Source organism: Gorilla gorilla, chromosome 14 (assembly GCF_029281585.2).
Source record: "Gorilla gorilla gorilla isolate KB3781 chromosome 14, NHGRI_mGorGor1-v2.1_pri, whole genome shotgun sequence".
Classification (NCBI taxonomy): domain Eukaryota; kingdom Metazoa; phylum Chordata; class Mammalia; order Primates; family Hominidae; genus Gorilla; species Gorilla gorilla.
Window position 1 is genome coordinate 92,576,095 of NC_073238.2, and position 10,597 is coordinate 92,586,691.

Genomic DNA, 10,597 nt, shown 5'->3' on the forward strand with positions numbered 1-10,597 from the left:
TGTGTGCCCTGGTATCCACAGATAATTGTAAGACTTAGGTGATTTGAGGACACTTGGGCATTCAGCACTGTTTGGCATGCCAAATGAGACAACACTTCCAGTGTGGCCAATAAGAACAAAAATTTAAAATCATACACTTTCAGGTTATTGTGATATTGTTTATGGGATTTGGATGCACATATGTTCTTATGCAAGTATGATTCTAAAATTTCGTAGATTATCTCAAAAGGAAAGGCTTCCATTTGAATGAATGGAAAGAAGGGAAAATTTGCTACTTACATCTGAGGGGTTTTACAGGACTTTCAGGGAGGTATTTTTATTTGAGAAAACCAGATTGAAAATCATGCTACAACTTGTTAGATAAAGGAGGCTGCTGCTCAGAGAAAGAAAGGGGCTTTATTTCCTAATCTAGTGTTGGGCTTTAAAAACACTTCACCAAGTTTGAGGTGGGGAGTCTGTTTATAGTTGAATGCATGTGTTGAGGTAGAGGTGGGGTGGGTTGGTAGTTAGAAGAATTTCTCTCATTGCTGAACTTATAAATACCACAATTTAAAAGGCATGATTATGTGTAGACTCTGGTTGTAAGTAGTAGTTAATAGCAACATGAGGTCAGCTTATTAATATTTGCACGTGGGACAAAAGGGACAGATTTCTTCACATCACTTTTTCTCATCTACATTTTCACACCACATAATTATTAGAAATCTCTGCATAGGCAAAAAAACACACAATATACGGATTTTGTTTTCTCCTTTTGATTTTATGCTACATGTGATCTTATTGCCTTCTCCCACTTTTGGTACAGTCAATGTCTTAGGAAACACAATATTTGGAAAATGACACACTAGAAATCATTTTGACCAATCCCTCCTTTTCCTCAGTAACAGAGCTAAAGGTTGTATCTAGATAATTTTGTGGAAGTATTTTTTAAGAGATGCTACATTTTGGGGGTGAACATTAGAGATAAGAAAAGCAGGCTATTCCCCTTGCTACCCCTAATTGGTCATTTGTATTAGAGGGAGCTTATTGTGAACACACAGTGGCTGGGTTCTCTGGACTGACACTGCCCTGATTTATTTCTTCCCATTTGCTGTTGTGTGCTGAATGGCCTATAATTTGTTATTGATATGTTGGAGTTTATCTCAATTTATTATTCTATTTTTTGTGCCTTGACCTATGGACATTGGTTTAACTCTGACTGAAAACTTAAAGTTGACATTCAAAAAATAATTTCTCAAGCAAGAGTCCTGGAAACAAATTATCTAATTCTATTATCTAAGATGTTTTCCCGGTTCCTACTTTTCTTGGTAATGGTAAACTTAAAACGTTTTGTTAGACAGAGTGTTTGTTATATTAGGTATCTTGTGGGTGTGTACGTATGAATTTAGGCAAGCAATTGTTTTACAGAAGACAGTTGAAAAATAAATCTCATTTTACTATAACATCCATCATCATTCTTTTCCATAAAAGAAAGGCTATTTGCTCTTGCAGGTGATTTGAATTAGTGTCATTATATTTATGGCAGGTAAAATGTGATATTTTCCTAGAATATTCCGTACTGTGTCTAGAATGGGCTCTAGGCTTGAGGAAAGGTGAAAACGCACAGTACTGGATTATCTCTGCTCACTGCTCTCTCATTGACTAGAGTAAATGAATAAAATAAAGCAGTTCAAGCAAGTCAAGGAAGGAATACAAAGCCAAGCAATTTAGAGGGAAAAAATTTTTTTTGGAAGTTTTTAAGTAGCTGAATTGTTTATACAGAACAAGAGAAAGTTTAAGGCTGAATAAACAATTGTCTTGCAATTATTTCAGAGAGTAATTTTTATATGGAGTGTTTCATTCAGTCAATAATTTTTTTTGAGCACTTGTACCAAGTGTGTAATGGTCAACAAGGTAGCCATGGTCCCTGCCTTTAAAATGTTTTGCCCAGGAGAACATGACCTCCGTCCTCCAAATCGAGTAAGCAAAGAATAAAGAAATCACAAATTGTGGTAAGAGTTACGAAGGAAACCTGCTAAAGGCTCAGACAGAAAAAATAAAAATCTTTCAGTAGGAGGGTTTTTTCTTTGACTCTTAGTTTAAATGTCCCCTTTAGAGGAGGAGTCACCTTTAGAGGAGATGGCATTTAAGCTGAGACATGAAAGTAAAAATAAACAACAGTATCTAGCCATGCGAGCAGTGGAAAGAGAGAGAGTGTCCTAAACATTCTGTACGTGCAAAAGCCCTGAGGCAGGAAAGTGGTTGGCTTTGAGGATCCACAAGAAGACCACTGTGCCTATATAATGGGAAGAAAAAAGGAAAGTGACTCAAGATGTTGTTGAAGAGATAGAAAAAGTCCACATCTGCAGACTTTATAGGTTATGTTAAAGATTTGGGATTTTATTCCAATTACAATAAGAGTTTATTAAGGGGTTTAACTGAGGATAGTGACATGATCCAAAACACACTTTAAGATGTTACTATTTTATACATGTGGAAATAGAGAGATAAATCAGTAGACAGTCACAATATCAAAATGATGATGGCTTTATCCACGTAGGCGGAGGAGAGAAGGCAAGAAGTGCATGGATTTGAGAGACATATTGGAATAGAATTGAGAAGTAGAACTTCCACTGCTTTGTAAGAAAAAAATGAGGAAAAAGGAAGGAATCAAAGGCAATATTCTAGTTTTCTATGTTGAATCACTGAGTGGCTGGTAGGACCCCAGTGATTCAACATAGAGAACTAGAATATGCATCCTTTGCTGAATAGGGATACACTGAGAATGGTGAGGTGGAAAACAAGTTTAGTCAGAAAATCAGAGTTATATTTTAGATATGTAGTTATAATATATCCATGAGACACCCAAGTGGAGATGCCAAATAGGCTGTTGTGAAGATGAATCTGGAGCTCCAGGAGAGGGTTGGGTTAGTGATATAAATGTGGAGGAGGTCAGCAGATAATTCAATGCTGTGGATTCAATGGAATTCAATGGAATGGATGTGTTTCAATGGAATGGATGTGACCAGCTATGAAGAGAGTGTAGGGAGAGAAAAGAACCCGTCCAGGACCAAGCCTCCATGAGGATGATAGAGGCTGTGAAAGGAAACAGAGGAGTCTACTGAGGGTTGGGCAATGAAGCAAGAGGAAAACCAGACACATGTTATGGAAACATGATAAGAGCATTTTAAGCAGGAGATTGTGATAAACTGTGTTGATTGTTTTTTAGAGGTCTCAAGGACAGAGTAACACCTAGTGACTTTGACAACACTGAGCTTTGGGTGATCTTGACACAGTTGTTTTAGTGAAACAGTAGGGCTGAAAGACTATTTGTATTAGGTTGAAAAATTACATGTGAAGGAAGGACATGAAGGAGAAGCTTCAGTCCTGTACTCTCAAGGCTAGACCACATATCTAATACTGACAATCTAGGAATAATTTTATGACAGCCAAAATCAATTTCCTTTTTAAATGAAATGTAGTCTCACTCTCTGAAAACCTTTTAAAGCTACACAGCTCCTGATATATCTGGAATGCTGAATGGATTGCTTAGCTATCAATATTTATTATGCTATCTGACCTAGAATTTAATATTTGTCATCAGTCACTAATTTTTAAATTTTCTTGCTTACTCAAGCCATAATTAAAAAAATCTGCATTTAAATGACCGTATGCTGAAGGTCAACAACAGCTGTGCAAAATATCATGGTAAGGTACCACTGAGAGTTACAAAAGAGGTAGAAGCATAATCTCAAACTTCCATGGGATTTACAATCTAAACTCAAGCTGCCAACCAATGTGTATAGAAAGCAATTAAGTAACTTTCTTTTACAATAATCTCAGTATAGTCCTTGTTGTTCGTAATATAATTTATTATGTGTAAGAAAGCCATTATATAAAATTAATAACTTAAATATTATTTATTTTAGTACTTCAAAATGTATTTTGGAAATATATGATTACTTGTATCAATAAATTTTTAGAAGCTGCAAGCTAGAAAATGGAGTCTAAAACCAAGATTAATCTAGGCAGTTGTTTATATGAGGATAGAGTTATCTCTGTCTCCCCTCCTATTTAAACCCAATCTCTCCTTCTATGACTACAATCCCACTTCCTCAAACTTTGTCAGGGCTTCCTTCTCTGAAATATCTCTCAAATGTCTCCTTTCTTTTGCATGTTCAACCTCTCTTTCTGGTAGTTTATCTCCATCAGTAGATAAACTCTCTCAAGATTCTTATGTATTAAAAAAAGACAAATGTTTTCCAAGTCCCAGAAGTATAAGATATGCCAAGTGAAATACATGTTTTTCCCTCACCCCTGACACACATACCTTTCACAGTAATTACAGGTTGGCTTTTCCTTGTGATTTCCCCCCTCAGTGAATAGCATCACCCGTGCTAGAAATCTCGAATACATCGTCGACTCTTTCCTTTGTATTACCCCCACTTTTAATTTATCACTAGGTCCTGTTGATTAACCTTCTAACATCTTTTTAATCCAGCTACATCTTTCCATGACTAGGATATTACCCTAATCTATTGGACAGTGTCTCTCACCTAAATCGCCTATGGCCTTTTAATGGATTTCTAGAACTCCTTGGAATTTGTTCTCCTCCATTGTCTCCAGTGCATGCATGGTCATCTTTCTAAATGCACATCCCTAGATTAAAAGACTTTAGTGTCTCCCCATCACTACCTGGGTCAAATCTGAACCTCTTACCTCAGTATATAAGACCCTTTCTGACTTTGCTTATGTTGAACACACACACACACACACACACACACACACACACACACACCTTTCAGAAGTCATGTTCTTTCTCATCTCTGGGTTATGTGCATGCTGTCCCCTCTCCTGGGAAATATTTCTCTGTTCTCGTGCTCCCCACTGGCCAACTTACTCACTCTAGACTCCAGTTGAAATGTCACTTACCCTAAGAAGACTTTCTTAAGTGCCACAGATTCCAGGTGACTCTGTGCTTTTCCTATCATGGTTCACCAAACTCCATGTTGTGTGAGTGATTATTTTGGATCTGCTGAAAGGAAAAAAATGAAGTGTTACTTAATCCCAGATTTGTAACTTGGTTTTCTCCACCATCTTTTAATATATACTTATACAATGAGTTTCCAAACATGACCAAAATGTCAGGTTAAGCAACTGGAATAATTAAAAATATCCTGGCCTGAAAGTGTACTAGGATGATGATGCCTAATTATTATTGATTACACTTATGTTTCACCCTTTTAGAAAAAAATAATTTTTCTAGTACCACCTGCTATGTGATGAAATTAAACTCACTTTCAATTACCCATCAGTGTTTTCTTTTTCTCTGTTTCTTTTGATTTTGCCAAAAGTTTAAGCTTTCAATAATTAATTTAGTGAGGCATTTAAATTTGCCTATTGTATTGAAAGTGATATAGTTTTAAAATCCTTTTTTGAGATTTGTTTGCACAATGTCTTTAGTAATCACCACAACATACTTCTATATTGGTCATTTAGTAAAATAACCTATGGATACTTTTGCCAACCCAAAAGAATCCAGACATGCAGAATATAATCAACACCATTGTGATTGATAAGCACATAAACTATCTAGCTTAAATAGCCACAGAGCTCATGATCCATGAAATGTGTCCACATACCCCACTTGACCACTATTCCATTTTAAAAAATAATTTATTTCATTTATTAAACTAATATATGTACCTCATGGACTGCAACAATGCTCGTATGGAATAATAACAGCTCACTGTACCTCCCCTTTAGCTCTTGTGAATTCTAAACTCCTAAAACAATACTTTCTTCTTCTTCTTCCCCCCAGCTTTTGCAGGCATATCTCATCACATTTCTAAATAATATGTTTATACTGCTACTTTTTGTTTTTCAATTAGATCTTACTTATATGCTTATTTTTTTACTTTCAAATTTTTTAAACGTAACACATACAGAAAAGGACACAAGACATGTATACTTAAAAATAATTATAAAATTTTATTATTTATAAAACATGTATTATAACTGTATTACACATTAACATTACACATATAACTATATTACACATTACACAGATAACATTACACATATTATACGTATATTATTACACATTACACATATAATATTACACATATTATAACTGAATTACACATTACACATATAACTGTATTACACATTAACATGTACATTTACATGAAGAATAAACTTGTAAATTAATAACATTATCATCATCATCATAATCACTGCTCCAAGGCCAAAAGATCCCCATACATCTCTTCCAAATCACAACTGTCCTCTGTCTCTCAAGAATAGCAATTGTCCTTATTTGTATAATAAATTTCCTTGTCTTCCTTTGCTTATTTTTTAAATCAACTATGTATGCATCTCTGTAAAATAGAGCTTGGTTTTGCCAGATTTTGCACTTTATATTAATGGGCTCATACAGTAGTGCTGCAGTTCTCAATGGGAGCAGCTCTCCCCTGGGAGACATTTGACAATGTCTGGAAACATTGTGGTTGTCACACCTGGGGAGGGGGGAACAATACTGGTGTCTACTGGTTGGGGCTAGGGATGTTACTAGCATCCTACCAAATACAGGATAACCCCCATAACAAGCAGTTTTCTGGGCCAAAATGTCAATAGTGCTGAGGTCGAGAAACCTGTTGAAGAGGGTTCCATTGTATGGATATACCACAAAATTTAGTTATTTAAACTATAGCTGATGGAGCTTGAATTGTTTTCATTTTTGGATGAAACAATGCTTCTATGAATATTTTGGTGTCTATATCCTGGTCATACAAGTGGTTTCTCTATAAGTGGAATGTTTTTAATCATAGGATTAGCATCTTCAACTTTCCCAGATGCTCCTCATTGGTTTCCCAAAGTGAATGTTGGATTTTTACTATTGAAAATTAAGATGTGACTTTCTTAAGCCATAACTGTCAAGCACACTTTCCTTCTACTTTTTCTTTCAATTTATTCATGTCACAGTTTTGTTTAAAACAATTTTACTGTTTATTTAGACAAGGTGAATTTGCTCATATCCAAGCTATATAGGTATGATTATATATATTTTTTCTATATAAGCAAGAATTTTGGGGGAGACTAACAATTGTCTAATTTCTTCTTGTTTGCTTGCTGTTCTATGTAGCTGTCATTCATTTATCCTCGGGTGCTTTCATGGGACTACAAACTCCCATATGTTGTATGTTTCCTTGGAGATACTCTTCCTCTGCTCTTCTGCTTTTAACAAGACAGATTGACTGATTGCTTCATAGACAGGCTAGGGTTTTTTCCCCTCTATCATCTTGGGAATAGCTTTTGAGTATTTCCTGTGTTGGAGTCACCTGTTTCCTGGATTCCTTCATTTTCTTCCTTAGTTTTGTGGAAACACACTTTGGCAGAGTAACTTCATATTCTACTTTTCTCAACTTTGACTGTTGAAACTCTTTTACTGTGTTTTATTTCTCCTAGCATATTTTCATTTTCCAAGATCACTTTCTCGATCTCTGAATGTTCCTTTTGCTCATATATCACACTGGTTTTGCTTCTTGTTTCTTATTGCTCTGTGTTTCCTAAAAGGTCTACTGGCTTTTGCCTACTCATTCATGTTTCAAAATGTGGCACAAAGAGGCCACTGGGAAATTCTATGTACATGGGCAGAAAGGAGCAAGAACATAGCCCATTTCAGTGAGAACCCTTCTCACTCTGATGTTGATATTTGCGGGTATTTTTTTCCCTGGGGCAGGTTGTTTTTTCAGAACAGAATCTCCATTCTCTTGCTGGGACATACAAGGCTGCTAGTCACTGCTAAAAGGGATGTGGGCTAAAGATCTCACTGTTTATGGGGCAAGTCTTTGCTAAATCTTTTTTATTGCAGACAGGGGCCACATTTCTACCTTCAGCTGTTCTTGCTGTGATGAAGTCCAAAGTCCGGAGAAAATCTGGCACAAACTCTTCAGAAAATAAGTCATCTGACTTTCAACAATACCGATTATATAGGGAAATTATGGACGCCAGGATCTGTTAGACTTAGAATCAATTCTTTCATTTTTGGCCTTACTTCAGTCCCTTGTCTTCCCTTCCAAGGAAGCTGCTGCCTCCCTTCCTGAGGCAGGTCTGGGTTGTGAACCATGTCAGCCTCCTTGCTTCTTGGATAGACATTTAGTAGAGAAAGTAAAAATCTGAATAAGTTGTCCATCTACCTGGTTTCCATCTTACACAATTTTGTTAACATTTCTAGTTGGCTGGTGTCATCTCTTTCATCTCTGTCCTTGTGGGTTTATATATTTAATTCTTTTTTGTCATTTTAGTGGAATTTTAGAAGAAGGATGAAAAACACATATATGTTTAATCCACTATAGTTAACCATTAATCCTTCTCTACTACTAAAGTTACATTATATATGATATACATATATGTAAAATATATATATGTGTATGTATATATATATATATATGTACAGGAAATAAGAAAACAGAGATATATTGTCCTCTTTCTGTCTCTTTCACACGCAAACACACACACACACACATACACAAACATGCATACACACAAACTGCTTTAGATGAGGTCTCTGATGTTTTTCAGATTGTCAGTTACAAAGATCTCTTTTCTGTTCATTTTGCTCAGATTCTCAGCCTACTCCTTTGCCTTGGCATCCCCTTCCTCTAGACTTTCATGACACCAGTTTTCTTTGTTCCTTGCAGTCTTTTCTGAATTTCTCTTCTCTGCCCAGTCTTCTTGCATTTGGGACCTCTGCCAGTTTACTCTCCATCTCTTGTTTCCTTTTTTTCTACTCTTTGACTTCTCCTCTAGTATTGCTATTCACCCCCTTCTTTAATTAGCATCTCGAAACCATAATAAACAAGTTTGTGTCTTTAACCCAGAGATGCCTCCTAATTTTCTCTGTGAATGCTCCATGATACCTTAAGTCATTATTTTCCAAATGGAATTCATTACATCTCCAGAACTCTTTTCTCTTTCAACTCAATTGCTGCCTCTCTTTTTCTTTAATATTTCTTATTTAAATCAGGGGTCAGAAATATTTTTCTGGAAAGGCCAGATAGTAAATATTTTAGGCCATTTGTATGTTTCTGTTAACCAACTATGCTGTTATGGTGGAAGGCAAGCTTAATCGATACATAAGCAAATGGGTCTGACTGCATTCCAATAGGATTTTATTTACAAAAACAGACCAGCAGGCTGGATTTGGCCCTCTGGCCATAGTTTGTTGACCCCTGGTCTAGGTTAATGGCCATTCTAACCAGAAACCTCTTAACTGAGCTTCCTCTCTCACATCTGGCCAGTATGCCCTGCTGACTCCACCCTTCCAGATCTGCCCTGTTTCTACAGCCCGGCCTGCACACTTTCCTCTCTCAGAGCTGCATCTTTTCACCTGTTAATTGTGGTAGCTGTTTATCCAGTCTGTCCGCTTTCTGTCTTGTAGTCCTTTAGCCCATGTTCTGCGCTGTTTTCAAAGCAGTCTTAGGCAAGCAGAACTTAATCCTATGACTGTTTGTTGAAAATACTCAATGTTTTGCAAATATCTATATGGTAGCGCTTCTCCAATTTTAGGTGCATAAGGGCTACTTGAAGTATTCATTAAAGTAAATATTTCTGGGTCCCATCCTGGGAGTTCTGATTGTATAGTTCAGAGTTGGGAGCCAGGAATTCGCATTTTGAATAAATCATCCAAAATGACTCTGTGATATATGGTCTTCAGATACTTGAGAAACACTAGCCCATGGTAAAGAGCAAACAGCTATATGATTATAGTTTACCCACCAATGTGTAAGCATGCAAAAATGTAAAAGGCATAGCTCTTGCCATCTGGGAACTTACAATCTAATAGAGAAGATAGACACATAAACAAATAAAGGGAGTTAATGTATTTTAGATATTCAAATATAGATATGTAGATGGTAAGAATCCTGGAGTTGAGGAGAACTCATCCAAGAATGTGAGTGCTTCCTGACCTGCCTGCATCTCCAGCCCTGCCTCTCACAACCCCTCTCCAGCATGCTACGGGTCAACCCTTCACCTGAACTGGCCATGTTCCTTTACCCCTTTCACATTTCTTGGATGATAGTAATTTTTCCAGTAATGCCATTAAACCCTTGTTAGCTTAGCAAACTTCCTTTAAGGCTCAACTTGAGTACCATCTTCTTGGATGAGTTCTCCTAAACTCCGGGATTCTTACTATGCACATATCTATATTTGGGTACCTAAAATGTATTAACTGCCTTTATTTGTTTATGTGTCTGTGTTCTCTATTAGATTGTGAGTTTCCAGAGGGCAGTAGCTATGCCTTTTGCATTTTTGTATACTTACACATTGGTGGGTATTTTATATAGTACATATATTAACATGTATTGATTGGATGTAAGAATTAGTAAATATATTAATATTTATATTTTATAGATAATTAAACTGAAGCTCTGATATATTAACTGACTTGTTTGAGGTCAACTAAATTGCAGACACAATCAAGGATATCACATTTTTTGGACTTTCGGTGTTTTTCTGATCATACATACTTCCTTTCTAACATGATAGGGTTATTCCCTCTGCTCAAGTGAGTCTTGAATCCGGGAAGTGTTCAACAGGACTTCCAAATTTGATT

General features: G+C 36.3%; 1 long non-coding RNA gene across 1 annotated transcript in view; it reads left to right on the forward strand.

The window, feature by feature from the left end:
• LOC109029444 (uncharacterized) overlaps window positions 1–10,597 on the forward strand; it is a 90,130-nt gene that overhangs the window by 65,225 nt on the left and 14,308 nt on the right. The gene's annotated exons all lie outside the window — the stretch shown is intronic.